This window comes from Asparagus officinalis, chromosome 5 (genome assembly GCF_001876935.1).
Source record: "Asparagus officinalis chromosome 5, Aspof.V1, whole genome shotgun sequence".
Taxonomy (NCBI): Eukaryota; Viridiplantae; Streptophyta; class Magnoliopsida; order Asparagales; family Asparagaceae; genus Asparagus; species Asparagus officinalis.
Genome location: NC_033798.1, coordinates 4,226,675 through 4,239,735, shown reverse-complemented (window position 1 = coordinate 4,239,735; position 13,061 = coordinate 4,226,675).

The window sequence follows — 13,061 nt, the reverse complement described above, 5'->3', positions numbered from 1 at the left end:
AACATCCTGCTAACTGGGAGTGACCTTATTTCCATAGCAGACTAAGGAGTACCTTTCACGTCACTTTATGATCAAAGATATGGGGAAACCCAAATACTTTCTTGGGATTGAGATTGCATATCAAAAGGACCGTTTACTTCTAAAGCTCACACCCGATGGAAGATCTCAGGTCGCGCCACTGCGCCATCCTATGCTCCAACTCAGAGGACACAAAAGAAGAAGCCCCGGTAACCTCTAGTTCCTTCAACTCTCGTACCTCTGACTCCAGGGCGGCGAAATCAGCAGTGAAGGAATCAGCTAATTCCGGATATCCTTCTTCCCTCATCATCGTCATGTGGCGAGAGAAGGAACGCCGGAACTGATCAAAGCCGCCTCCTCGGTGAAGAAGCTTCTCGATCAAGCCATTGTAGAAGGCGGTGAAAAAACTGAGGTCCGTACGGAAAGCCTCTCTGTCAGGATCGGTATCGACCAAAAGGTTATGGACACGCTCATATAGGGAAGATCGAGATCCTACAAGCAGAAACATAGGAGCTCAGTGGATTATCGAATATGAAAAGGAAAGTCAAAAGGCAAGTTCTGAACATACCGACACCAACAGACGTCCCCTCGGGTTGAGGTCCGACAGGCTCTGGAACAGCAGCAGAAGAGGGTACGTCAGCCCCTGCAGGCGGATTGCTCGCACCACTCGGCGAAGACGGGGAGGCACCACTGCTATGAAGACTTTCAGCCCCGGGAACTGTAGTAGTATCGGGCCCGACGCCTGGTCCTACAGTGACACTCCTATGTTAACCAAATGGAATTTGGATAAGTAAGGAGAATCGGGACAAGAAAATCGTAGGCATACCTGCAATCCCCCCGTCCTCAGGCACAGCCGGGATGCCAAGAGTCATAAGAGTATCGGCCCAAACGGCTGGTCCTATGATGGCACTCTCTTATTAGTCAAAATGAAAACTTAGACGAATAAGAAGGATTAGGATAGTACGGTTGTTCGCGTGGAAAATCGTGTCTTTCTTTGTTATTGATTCCATTGTCATCTTGAGTTACAACTTTTTGAGTTACAAAAGATCCGGTCTTTTTATAAGATCCGGTTACAACGAAAATCAAATAAAAATGAACAAAGATTACAATTTGTTTCCTTTTGTGTCGAACGAATCGCGAGCTCCTGTTTTGCGGTCGCTCGCTTTTGTGGGTTCTTTGCCTGCGCCGGGGTTGTTTGCCGTGGACCACCGCGAGATCTAGATCCGGTCGGATCTACGCAGTACAACGGGTATTATTTCACCAAGGAAATAATAGCCGGGGAGGATTGTTTCACCAAGGAAACAATCGTCCAAGTCTCGGGATCTAAGACCAAGCTTAGATCCGGAGTACGTATGCGTAGATCTGAGATCCGGTCCTCTCGAACACCTGCCTTATTTGACGTTGATGATCGTCGAGCACCAGATCTGGATGTGCAAGTCCTCGAAGTCCCAAAGCTTGAATCTTGTTAAGTTCTGAGTCTCCAATCCAGCAGGGCTTCGCCTCTCTCCAAAATTTCCAACCTTTTGAAATGAAGAACCCCTTGGCCTATTTATAGGCTCTCTTATTCAAATCACAAGTGTAAAAAATCATCAAGTTAACCCTACAACTCTGATGATAAAACTAACTTATCAACCCTCTTCAATAGGGTGATAAATCCATAAAAAAATGTTCAAATCAAAAGTTCAAAAAAAATCATCAAGTTAACCCTACACTTCTGATGATAAAACTAACTTATCAACACTCTTCAATAGGATGATGAGTCCAAAAAAAATATTGTTCAAATCATAAGTGTAAAAAATCATCAAGTTAAGCCTACATCTCTGATGATAAAACCAACTTATCAACACTCTTCAATAGGGTGATAAGTCTACAAAAAAAATCTTGTTCAAATCACAAGTGTAAAAAATCATCAAGTTAACACTACACCTCTAATGATAAAACCAACTAATCAACACTCTTCAATAGAGTGACAAGTCTATAAAAATCTTGTTCAAATCACAAGTACAAAAGGCATGCCAAGTTAACACTACATCTCTGGCACCCTCAACTATTTTCGTTGTTTCAAGTTAAAGCATAGCACAGAAAGAGATAAGGAAAACCAAAATATTATCACTTTTTATTCAAAATACTAAAGAGTGATACAAAATTACTATTTTGTTCTTATCAAAAGAACGATACATAATTAAGCTTCCAGACCCATCAGTTTAACGGATGCAAGGCGAGACCTGATGTCCAAAAACTTTTTCTCGTGTGCTACATGTGTCGTTTCCGCAGCTCGTCTTCTAAGCTCCTCTTCACTCGGCGACGCAGCAGCAACCTCCTTCTTGATTTCATTAAGAATTTGTATCTCCTTGTAGTGCTGTTCAAAGACTTCTATACTCTTGAGAGAAAGTCCCTTCACAACGACTTCTTCCTCGGCAAGTTGGACTTCTCTCTGAGGTAAGGCCTCTTGCAGTTGGGCGATAACCTATTTCGTCTGAGCAATGAAGTCTTGAGAAGTCCGCATGGCAGCGACGAAAGTGGCCAACTCCGATTGTATTTGATCGTGCTGCTCTTGCAAAGATGCGATGTGTGCTTCCTTTTCAGCTAGATTTTTCTGAACGACTTCTTGTTGATGTGCTATTTCAACTTGTATGTCAGCAAAAGCCAGTTCGGTCTATGCATCAAGATCAACACGTTTAAGGTCCTGCAAAGCTCTTAGATCCTCCTCTAGACGAGAGATGCCTTCTGTACAACGCTCATACACTAAGCGTCACCCAGACACCTGATGTTGTTCATGTAGTTTATCAAGAAAGGCCTGAAAGCTTCAAAAGTACATTGCCCAACACTGACAATACTGATAGTCCGCTCCATCGCACGTTCTAGCTACTCAATGAATTCTTTGAGCAAGTCTGGAATAACCACCGAGCTCAGAGAAATAGCTAGAGATGACGCTAAGACACCCAAAATTATAGGGCTCAATGGAAGATTCGTAGACGGTCTTACTAGAGCTGAGCTTGAAGCACCTGTGTCCTGCACTTGTCCTTCTAAAAGGACTGGAGAAAGCATAAGAGGAAGTGGCTGCTCTGGTGGGGAGTTGTTGTCACTCTGATCTCTTCAGTTGTCGGTGCTCCTGCATATGAAAATATCATAATATAGAAGAAAAACACATCAAACTTTAAAATGAACAACACTTACCTTCGGAAAAAATAGCGACATGGGTGGACCATTTACCAGAAGTTACCGCCATTTGTTCATCAGCAGAGTCGTCAAGAAAGGAAACTCCACATGAGAGCTTTCATCTTCTTGCACACATCAAACTTTAAAATGAACAACACTTACCTTCGGAAAAAATAGCGACATGGGTGGACCATTTACCAGAAGTTACCGCCATTTGTTCATCAGCAGAGTCGTCAAGAAAGGAAACTCCACATGAGAGCTTTCATCTTCTTGCACCACAAAAGGTTGAGGTGAGCGCATGACAATCATTGATTTAGGAGCTAATCTTGTTGTTGGACTAGGCCTCATAGCTCCCATTATTAGCATATTATTGCTGAAGGAGGAGATTGACGTTCTTCAAGACCATCGAGTCCGGCCACCATAGGCTCTGGCTCAGTGGGCCCAAATGGAAGTCTGACAAAGATACTTCCAGCGTCCTAAGCTCGAATGGATTTAGGCTCTGCTTCCTCTTGTATTGCCTCTGTGATTTGAGGTATGACACCTGCGGTGATGGTGAGCTCAACTTCAGAGGTCGGGCCCGGAGCCGTCACATCAATAGGTTCCATCACCTGTTCATGTGGAGAAGCAGCAGATTCTGCATCCCAGTAGTTGATTCATCCTCTCCTTTTGTTAGATGATAAGAGGAAGTAGCGCCCACTAATGCAGGACCGATCAAGCGAAGTCCTCTCTGATGAGAAATGCCCGTAACAGATGACTCCTCATCCTCCTCCATGTGCATAACCAGGGCAGACTCAAAAGCTTACTGCAGCAGCTTGACCCCCCTGCTGAGCCTTAGAGGTTGGAGACTCGACCGATAATTTTCGACGAGTCCGCTTGCCAGGACGACTCGTATCTTCTTCAGGAAGAGCTCGCTTCCCTATCGCCCTCTCTTCTCTAGTCTCCTCTGCTTCGGCTCCTTCATCCCTGGGCGCCGCTTGTTCACAGGACAAATATTCATCTATCCCTTTTAGGCGAGTCATCTTAGAGTCACTCTTTGATTCATACATCTTTCTAATCTCCTTCAAACAAGAGGTGTACATTTTATACTCGGGGATTCGAGATGCGGCATGATATCACATACAGAAACTCAAAGCAGCATATGTGTTGGGTATCTTGCGAGGCAGCTTAAAAGTTGATCTAGTACAACCCGCCACAGAATAATACCACACCCTGGCTCATTCATAAAGATTTTTGATAAGTGCAAGCCGAGGGTTAGGATTCTCGATGTATAACTAGTCGTACCCGAACTATTGGGAGAATCGAAAGGGTTGGTAAGGCTCAATAAAACGCTTCCCACTTTGCCGGAATACAAGATAGCCCGGTCGAATGTTGAGGAGCTAATGGAAGACACATCCATTTAGATTTGTAAATGTGTTGCGGCCCTTCACGTCCTGATATATTTCTTCATATCTGCCGCCATCAAAGTCGAGGAAGCAACAAAAAACATGGTAATTGATGTCCCTCGACAAGATTCTCCGGACAAGCACTAAGTACTAACCCTCCCACTTGGCAGCCTCAAGCCGCCGAATGAGAGGAATAAAAGCTCTATCAGATGAAGGGAATATCGTCATCAGCGAGGGGCAATGTAGGACAAACCAAGACACCAAATAGGTGTAAGGCATTAGCACGCGTGGATTGGGAGTCTTCCCCTTCTTCGTCCCATCCGAGCCCGTCACTTTTACCATGAGGAACTCGGTGGTCAACTCTTGCAAACCGCTCTGCAGACAACACACCATTGCAGAGAGGAGATTCATCGGTCTCCCATGAGCTAGGAGAACTGTAGGGTACAAAACTTCGGTCGTGATGGATTCGATTGGCTTTGTAGGCACCACACATCCTTCAACCATAACATCAAGAATCCGGCAAGTAGGGCCATATTGGAAATAGAGATCTGGGCCTGGTAGTGAAAACTTTCGAACTCAGTGAATGGAGGAAAAACATCCTCCTTAGCCTCGTTGATATAATGAGCAGTAGTAGCATCAATACGAGCTTTGATGTCATCTAGAGTATTCACAGCAAGACGGGTCACTTCGACATCCTTTTAGTTCAGATTCTGAAATAAATAGTTTGCCCAAGACACTTGCTAGACACCGCCCCCACGTAGTCCTATCAACTGAGCACAAATATGGTAGTGACACATCACTTTCCAGAAAGTCTCATAGATCACCGGATTTGTCGCCTTTAAGATAGTAAGTTCTTCAGTCCCTAGAATAAATTCCTCATACGATGACTCCCCAAATAGCAAACCAAAGACTTCATGCATCTCATGCAGTGCAAAGCCTAACTTCCCGACAGGTGTAAAGAACGTACATGTCTTTGGATTATAACACTCCAGCATGGCTAAAAGATTATAGTGGCTCAGCACAATCCTATATCGAGTAGCCAACACTAGAGTCTCAATGCCAGAATTGGTAAGTGCCTCTCTCAGTTCCTCCAAGACGAAATTTACCATGCGAGCCCATCATCCCCCATCTGCGATATACACCCATCCAGGAGCTCTAAAATCTTGTGCGGGGAACTCACCGTTGGCCGTCATAAAGTTTCTGATAAAGACGTTCGCCAAATTGGCAGTCTTGCTAGCTAGATATTCCGGGTGGAACAGATCGGGTTTCAAAGCCACCAACTGTCGACTATAACCTACCGGGCGAACACCTTGATAAGTAAAAGATCGATGGGTACTCAATCTTGCTCTTTAACAAGATCCCACTGGATATACCCGGGGATAGAAGCACACTAGAAATAGGATAGGGGGTACATCCGCTCCATCTTGGGCAGGAAGAAGAAGCAATCACCAATCTTCCATAGCCACTTGTAGTTCCCATCATACATAAGCTCTGTATTGACGTTTACAGAATCATCACCAATCTTCCATAGCCACTTGTAGTTCCCATCATACATAAGCTCTGTATTGACGTTTACAGAATCTCCGAACAACAAGGTCGGCTTCTTTAAAACTCTTCTGTCAACGGTCTCAAGTATAGCATCCGTGACCATAGCCCTAAGAGTCAGCGAACTCACGCGAGTAATGTTTTCCGCGCGCTCCTTGTATTGACCCTTGAAGACGGGAAGTTCCCGGTGCAGATTGAACATCACAGCATTGTCCACACCCCCTTCATGGCCAAAGTGATGATGAAAAGAGAGGGGCTCGTTGGAATAGCACACTGCATAGAGAAAGACAACAGTTAGAATCTGAAAAGCAGATAAAAAAGTCTAAAAGACTTAATCAATGAGTGACCCTCACGTTTAAACGCCAACATTCAGAAGGCGACCCTCGCATCTAACCAAGGATCATCATTCAGTACGAGGATCATTATTCAGAACGCGACCCTTCACACGAGGATCGTTGTTCGAAGCACGAGTCTCGCGTTGAACGTGAAGAAACTTGTTAAACAAGTTTAAGGTCGAAGCCCTTACTGCTAATAAGCGGAGTGTCAGCGGCGGTGCCGCCGGGTTAGCCTCGGCCGACGGCGCGCTCAAAGAGGCTCCGACGGCCTTCTTAGATCTGGAAGAACCCTTTGGTGGCGCCATGGGTTTCGTCGATGGTGAGGAAGAGCAAAAGATCGCCGGAGAAGAACGAGATTTCTTGTTGAAGAAGAAAGAGTCAGTTTTACTCTTCTTTGACCCGAGGGTCTATTTATAGACAGCTAAGCTGTCATGATTAGGACGGGATTCTAGGAAAGAATCCCGCCCAAACACGATCCTCGTGTTCATCAAAGTCCGTTTGACTTCTATCAAAATGTGAGGGTCACCACCGCATTCCAAAAGCTAAACGCGAAAGTCACCCCCGCATTCCAAAAGCTAAACTTTAGGTTCACCCCCGCGTTCCAAAAGCTAAATGTGAGGTCCACCCTCGCGTTTCAAAAATTGAACGCGAAGTTCACCCCCGCGTTCCGCGAGGTTCATCCCAGTGTTCCAAAGATTAAATGCGACCATTGAAATCCGATGATGTTTTTCGTAGTAGTCCAAGAGATTGGTTCACTTTTGGGCATGCTATGTTTGCTTTGCTCTTCTTTTTTGGACACATTTGGCAGCATTTGCAAAATCAGAACTCGAGTCTTGCGTGTCAAATCTCTTCAACCATATTCATGGTACCTTCGAGACAGATGCAGTGAGCAATTCCGTTGTGACAAAGAATCAACAGTACACTGTTCCAAGATTAGACTGAATCGAGATCCAAAGTATTTCGAAAATTTAGTTAAGTACGAATTTTTAAAAACTTTAGAGGGGGTTCTGTAGGCTGTCTAAAAATTACTACAGATAGTTCCTCGCAAAACACTGACGATAAAAGTTACAATCTGACAACTTCCACGACAATAGATGAGTTACAATTTGACGACTCTCACATCTTCAGAAGATAGAGTACAATGGTTGCAAGATGACAACCTTTGTATTCTGAGAAAACTTGATGCAGAGGTGATACAGAGATTACAAATTGACGATCTTTGCGTCTCCGAAGCAAAATACGACCCTTGCGTTTCAACAGCTAAACACGGAGGTCGACCCTCGCGTTTCAACAGCCAAACACAGAGGTCGATCCTTACGTATTGACGTCAGAAAGCGTACTTCGCGTTTGACTGTTTCAAATCACTTGAACGGTTTAAAAACTGTCCTCCGCTTAATGGGATGATTAAGCTCCCATTATGGAGCAATTTAAGGGGTCAGTTATACCCCCTTAAACCCTATAAATAGCTAGTTTTACAACTGAAAAAAAGGAAGGAGGAGGAGGAGAATTGGATCTTGAATTCTAAAGATCAAGAGATCGGCTTTTTCGCTAAATGGATCGGATTTCCTTTGCTGAAATCAACTCTTTCTAAGAGTTCCTAACTCGGCCAGAGTTCAAAGCTTGCTTAGCAAGTTCTTCCTTATGTTAGAATCGGAAGCGAAGACCGAAGTTCCATGAAGCAAAGTGTTCGGATTGTCAACGGGATACAAGACTCAAGCTCTTATCGCCACCAAGAAAGACTCAGTATTAAACAAAGGGAAGGATGTTTGTTGATCTTTCTCTCTTTTGTAATCGGGAATCCGATAATAGGATTGTAATAGCCTTTGTCTAAGTCAGTTAGAGTGGTCTTTACATTTTTGAGAATTGTAATTTCTTTGTCTAAGTCAGTCAGAGAGATTTTACAATTTTCAATTCTCATTATATTTCCTTTAAATTTTCCGACCAACAGCATCAGTTTGTTTTCATGATGACATTTCTGAGGGTCTATCCAATAGTTTATATCTAACATGATCGGTTAATTGGAGCTATCTTGTGGCTGTTGCAGGCCATCTTTTTAGCTTCAGCATTGCAAACCCCGCGCGTCACTGACAAAGATATTCACTCAGCCTGGCAATCCATCAACGAACAATGCCACCCTATATCTCCATTCAAAGCTATAACAAAGGAAGGGTCCATAAGGGTTAGGTGAATTGGTCGAGCCTAAATAACAGCTGTGGCCTATTGGAATAAACAGCAGGTCAATGTTTAAAATAAATTTTGTTCATATTCTAAGTTAGAGTGGTTTTTAGTTTACGTCTATTTGTTTGCTAATTATGGCAGTCAGAGGAAAGCAGATATCAACACGACAGCATAAAATAACATATCTGATGCCCTTTCTTAGTGTAGTGGCGGCGATGGTCATTTGTCCACTGTGATAGCTGCGAGTAATTTATCAGAGTTTGACTATTTATCCACAATTTGCATTTTGGACAAGGTAAGATGTCTAACTATTAACTTGTGGAAAAGAAACATAGTCGAAGCTAGTCTGCTTTGTTGTATGCTTATATATGTTCACTGGGTTCTTTGAATATTGGAGGGTTTGGCTAATGTGATTGTTTTTAACTGTGGTATTTAAGACTTTTACAAAATCAATCTTCTGGGTTGTTAGGTTGGCTTGCAACTTTATTTTCGATGCAACTTGCTCCTTGTATTAGTTGCGCAATTTGTAGATAGTTCTTTGTTTATTGTTCAATACTTCAGAAGTTGAAATTGCAATTGGGTGAAATTTTGGCTCAGTTATACCCCCTCCATTGATTTCTGTTCTTAAACTATTTTACCTTCAGAGCGACTCTCACTATTTGCTCATCATTTTCTCTTTCTATGGAGTCATCGAGATCAAGCTAGATTTAACGGTCCAACGCTTGGCATATCACGGCATTATCACATATCAAATTCGCAATTCCATTGTAGACATGAGTTATTTTAAAGAAACATATATGAAAACAAACCTTAACTCTGATAAAGTTGTCAGGTGCCAAAATGATGTTCACTATGAGTAGAACTAGAGTGAAATGCTAGTCAAGAGGCAGAAACCCTATCCTTCAAAATTCATCTGAGCCTCATGCGCTCCGCTTTCTCTCATCGATCATACCATTCTTAACTGCAGCAATAGTGTAACAGCACCTCTGATTGTAGACAGTCGAGTGAGCAAGACTATTGTGGCTTCTATTGACCCATAATTTCATCTAGAGCATCTTGAATAATTCTTCAGATTCAGCACCAATTGCACTAACTTGCTCATCAAGTAGCAAAATCTTTGGAGTTCCTTTATGATGAAATATGGCCAATTCCTAACAAGCTGTTCTGACCTACCCACTAACTGAATCCGCTCGCGCTCAACCATTGTGTATTACCGCTGTATTTCCCAAAATAAATTTAAAAAAAAGTTCCAGAACAGATATTTAGACGTATTATGCCAAGGGGTTGTATTTTTGATCAAGGTGTCATAACCTATCTATACATTAGCAGCTCATATTAATCCTTGTTAAATGTTAGAGTGAGTTGTGCTCGCTTATATATGCGTACACTAATATAGAGGCCGTGAATGATTTTAATCACTTTTTTTTTTTTTTTTTTTTTTTGGCTTTTACATATATTGTTAGGGTTGGGTCAGGCCTCTCTTTTTCCAACGTGGGCTAAATTTTCACCTCATGCGCTTATATTTTAAATCAAAACTCACAATTTATACTGAATGGATAACGATACACTATTTTCCTCTGACTCTCTAAGAATGAACAGTTTTTTTTATCCTATTTAGCTTTCCTTGTAGTTTATGTATTACTTGTGTTTTGATGGCGAAATCATCATTTCCTATATCTAGAGTATGTTTCTTAATCCCTATTGATGAAACAGAAAGAAGTTTAAACGACTGCCATTATTCGTAAAAAAGTCACGAGAATATTTAACCATCTACCGTTATTCTTCAAAAAATTGTTTGAATTCAGTTTCAAATTGCTTATCATATAGACTAGAATTTAGACTAGCCAATTAATTTTTTAGCACTACCTCATGGGATCAGGGACTCAGGACCGAACATAATGTCAGATCATTAAGCCTATTGTTGACAATTGATTGAATTCAACTGACACAAATTATAGACTATATATCTACTTATAAGCATCCTATTTATTGCTAATAGTGTTGGGAGAAGATCTGCCTTGGCGATATTAAATGGAGCATTAAACAGAGATTGGACAACGCAAATTAGACCCCGGAATTTGAGGTATTGGGATATCGACTCCGACATAAGGTCTAGAAACTAGAAGACATATGAAATTTAAGACTAGCCATTAGCTTTAGCCATAATTGTTGATCGCAAGAACCATATCCTGCCTGCAAACTGCATATGAACTTCGTCCGCTGTTGCTGACGTGCAGCAGCAGACAACAATTTCTTGGCCCTCGGTACCCCTCTGCGTCTCTCCTTCCATAGGCAGTCTGGCCTCGAAGAGTGTCACTTGAACAATGTGATGTTTTGGTCCTCACAAGGCACATGTTGCTGCCTCAACTACGTCACTCTGGGAACTTTTGATCATCTCAATCCATCTTTTTGGATTATATTACCAAATCGGGATCATAAAATCTCGTGTGGCAATTGTTAGCTGCAGTTGATTTCCCCGCTTCCGTTCTCGCCCTCCCCCCACCCCCACCAATGCAACAGCTACTGAAATAGTGATTGAGAATAGGATTTGTAGGCTATGTTAATTGGAAATAGCAGATTCAGAACGATCAAGTTTCATTAATGCATTTCCTGTCTTACTAATCACTTAAACGAGTCTTATTTTAGGAACAATCAAGGAAATTTAAAAATTACAATAAGGTATCTAAACCTGTTCCAGATTGAATTAGACAAGCTACGTCTTGGAGAGATCTGAATATCTGGCGTTGTGGTGGTTACTTAAACTGCATGTCTTGAACAGTTTTTTTATCTATTTAGCTTCTTGTAGTTTATGTATTAACTTGTGTTTGATGGGAAACATCATTTTCCTATATCTAGAGTTGTTTCTTTAAATCCCTATTGATGAAACAGAAGAAGTTTAACCTGCCATTATTCTTAAAAAAAGTCACGAGAAATTTAACCTACCGTTATTCTTCAAAAAATTGTTTTGATTCAGTTTCAAATTGCTTATACATATAGATAGAATTTAGACTAGCAATAATTTTTAGCACTACCTCATGGATCAGGGACTCAGGACCGACATATGTCAGATCATAAGCCTATTTTGACAATTGATTGAATTCAACTGACAAAATTATAGACTATATATCTACTTATAAGCATCCTATTTATTCTATAGTGTTGGGGAGAGATCTGCCCTTTGGGATATAAATGGACATTAAACAGAGATTGGAACCAAATTAACCCCGAATTTTGAGGTATTGGGTATCGACTCCGACATAAGGCTAGAAACTAGAAGACATATGAAATTTAGACTAGCATTAACTTTAGCCATAATTGTTGAATCAAGAACCAACCTGCTGCAAACTGCATATGAACTTGTCCGCGTTTGCTGACTCAGCAGCAGCAACAATTTCTGCCTCGGTACCCTCTCCTTCCTTTCCATAGGCAGTCTTGGCTCGAAGAGTGTCATTGAACAATGTTGGTTTTTGGCTCACAAGGCACATTTGCTGCCTCAACTACTTCACCTGGAACTTTGATATCTCAATCCCATCTTTTGATATATTACCCAAATCGGGATCATAAAATCTCTGTGGCAATTGTAGTGCAGTTGATTTCCCGCTTCCGTTCTCCCCCTCCCCCCCACCCCCCCAATGCAACAGTCTGAAATAGTGATTGAGACTAGGATTTGTAGGGCTATGTGTAATTTGAAATAGCAGATTCAGAACGATAAAGTTCATTAATGCATTTCCTGTCTTACTAATCACTTAAACGAGTCTTATTTTAGGAACAATCAGGAAATTTTAAAATTACATAAGGTATCTAACCTTTCCAGATTGAATTGACAAGCTAGGTCTTGGAAGATCTGAATATCTGGCGTTGTGGGGTACTTGAAACTGATGTGCCAAAAACTAAATGTTTCCTTTTATAGTTTCTAATTTCATTCCAGAATCGTCACTAGAATATCTGCTGGACTTTTGGTCAAGAACTGCAAATATAGAACTGCAGCTGTTTTCGCTTTGCTGGAATCTGGTGCTAGGCTGCTCGAGTGAGAAGTTCCCATGGCTGCCAGAGAAAGAGCATAGAAAACCTGCAATAGTGATTGAGACAAGGGTTTAATTTTGTATGTAGAACTGTCCAGAGAGTTTTCAATACAAAATTTAGAGCTTTCATCTTAGTAGTGGAACAAGTATGGCAGTAGCCAGTATTTGTTCTTTGCTAATATCTGGTTGACCTTTTGTTTATTATTTTGACTGCTGTGAATTATGCTCTTATACTGTGTTCAACGTTGATAACTATCACATAGTACTAACATTGTCAATTATCTGATCCTAAGGTTGATGAAGTATCAATTATGTTTAAAACTTGTAATGACTACTGTTACTAGATAATCCAATATTTTATTTAACCTTAGGCACCTACAAGAAGTTTCAAAGTAATGCACTGTGATTGTATATATCTAAAA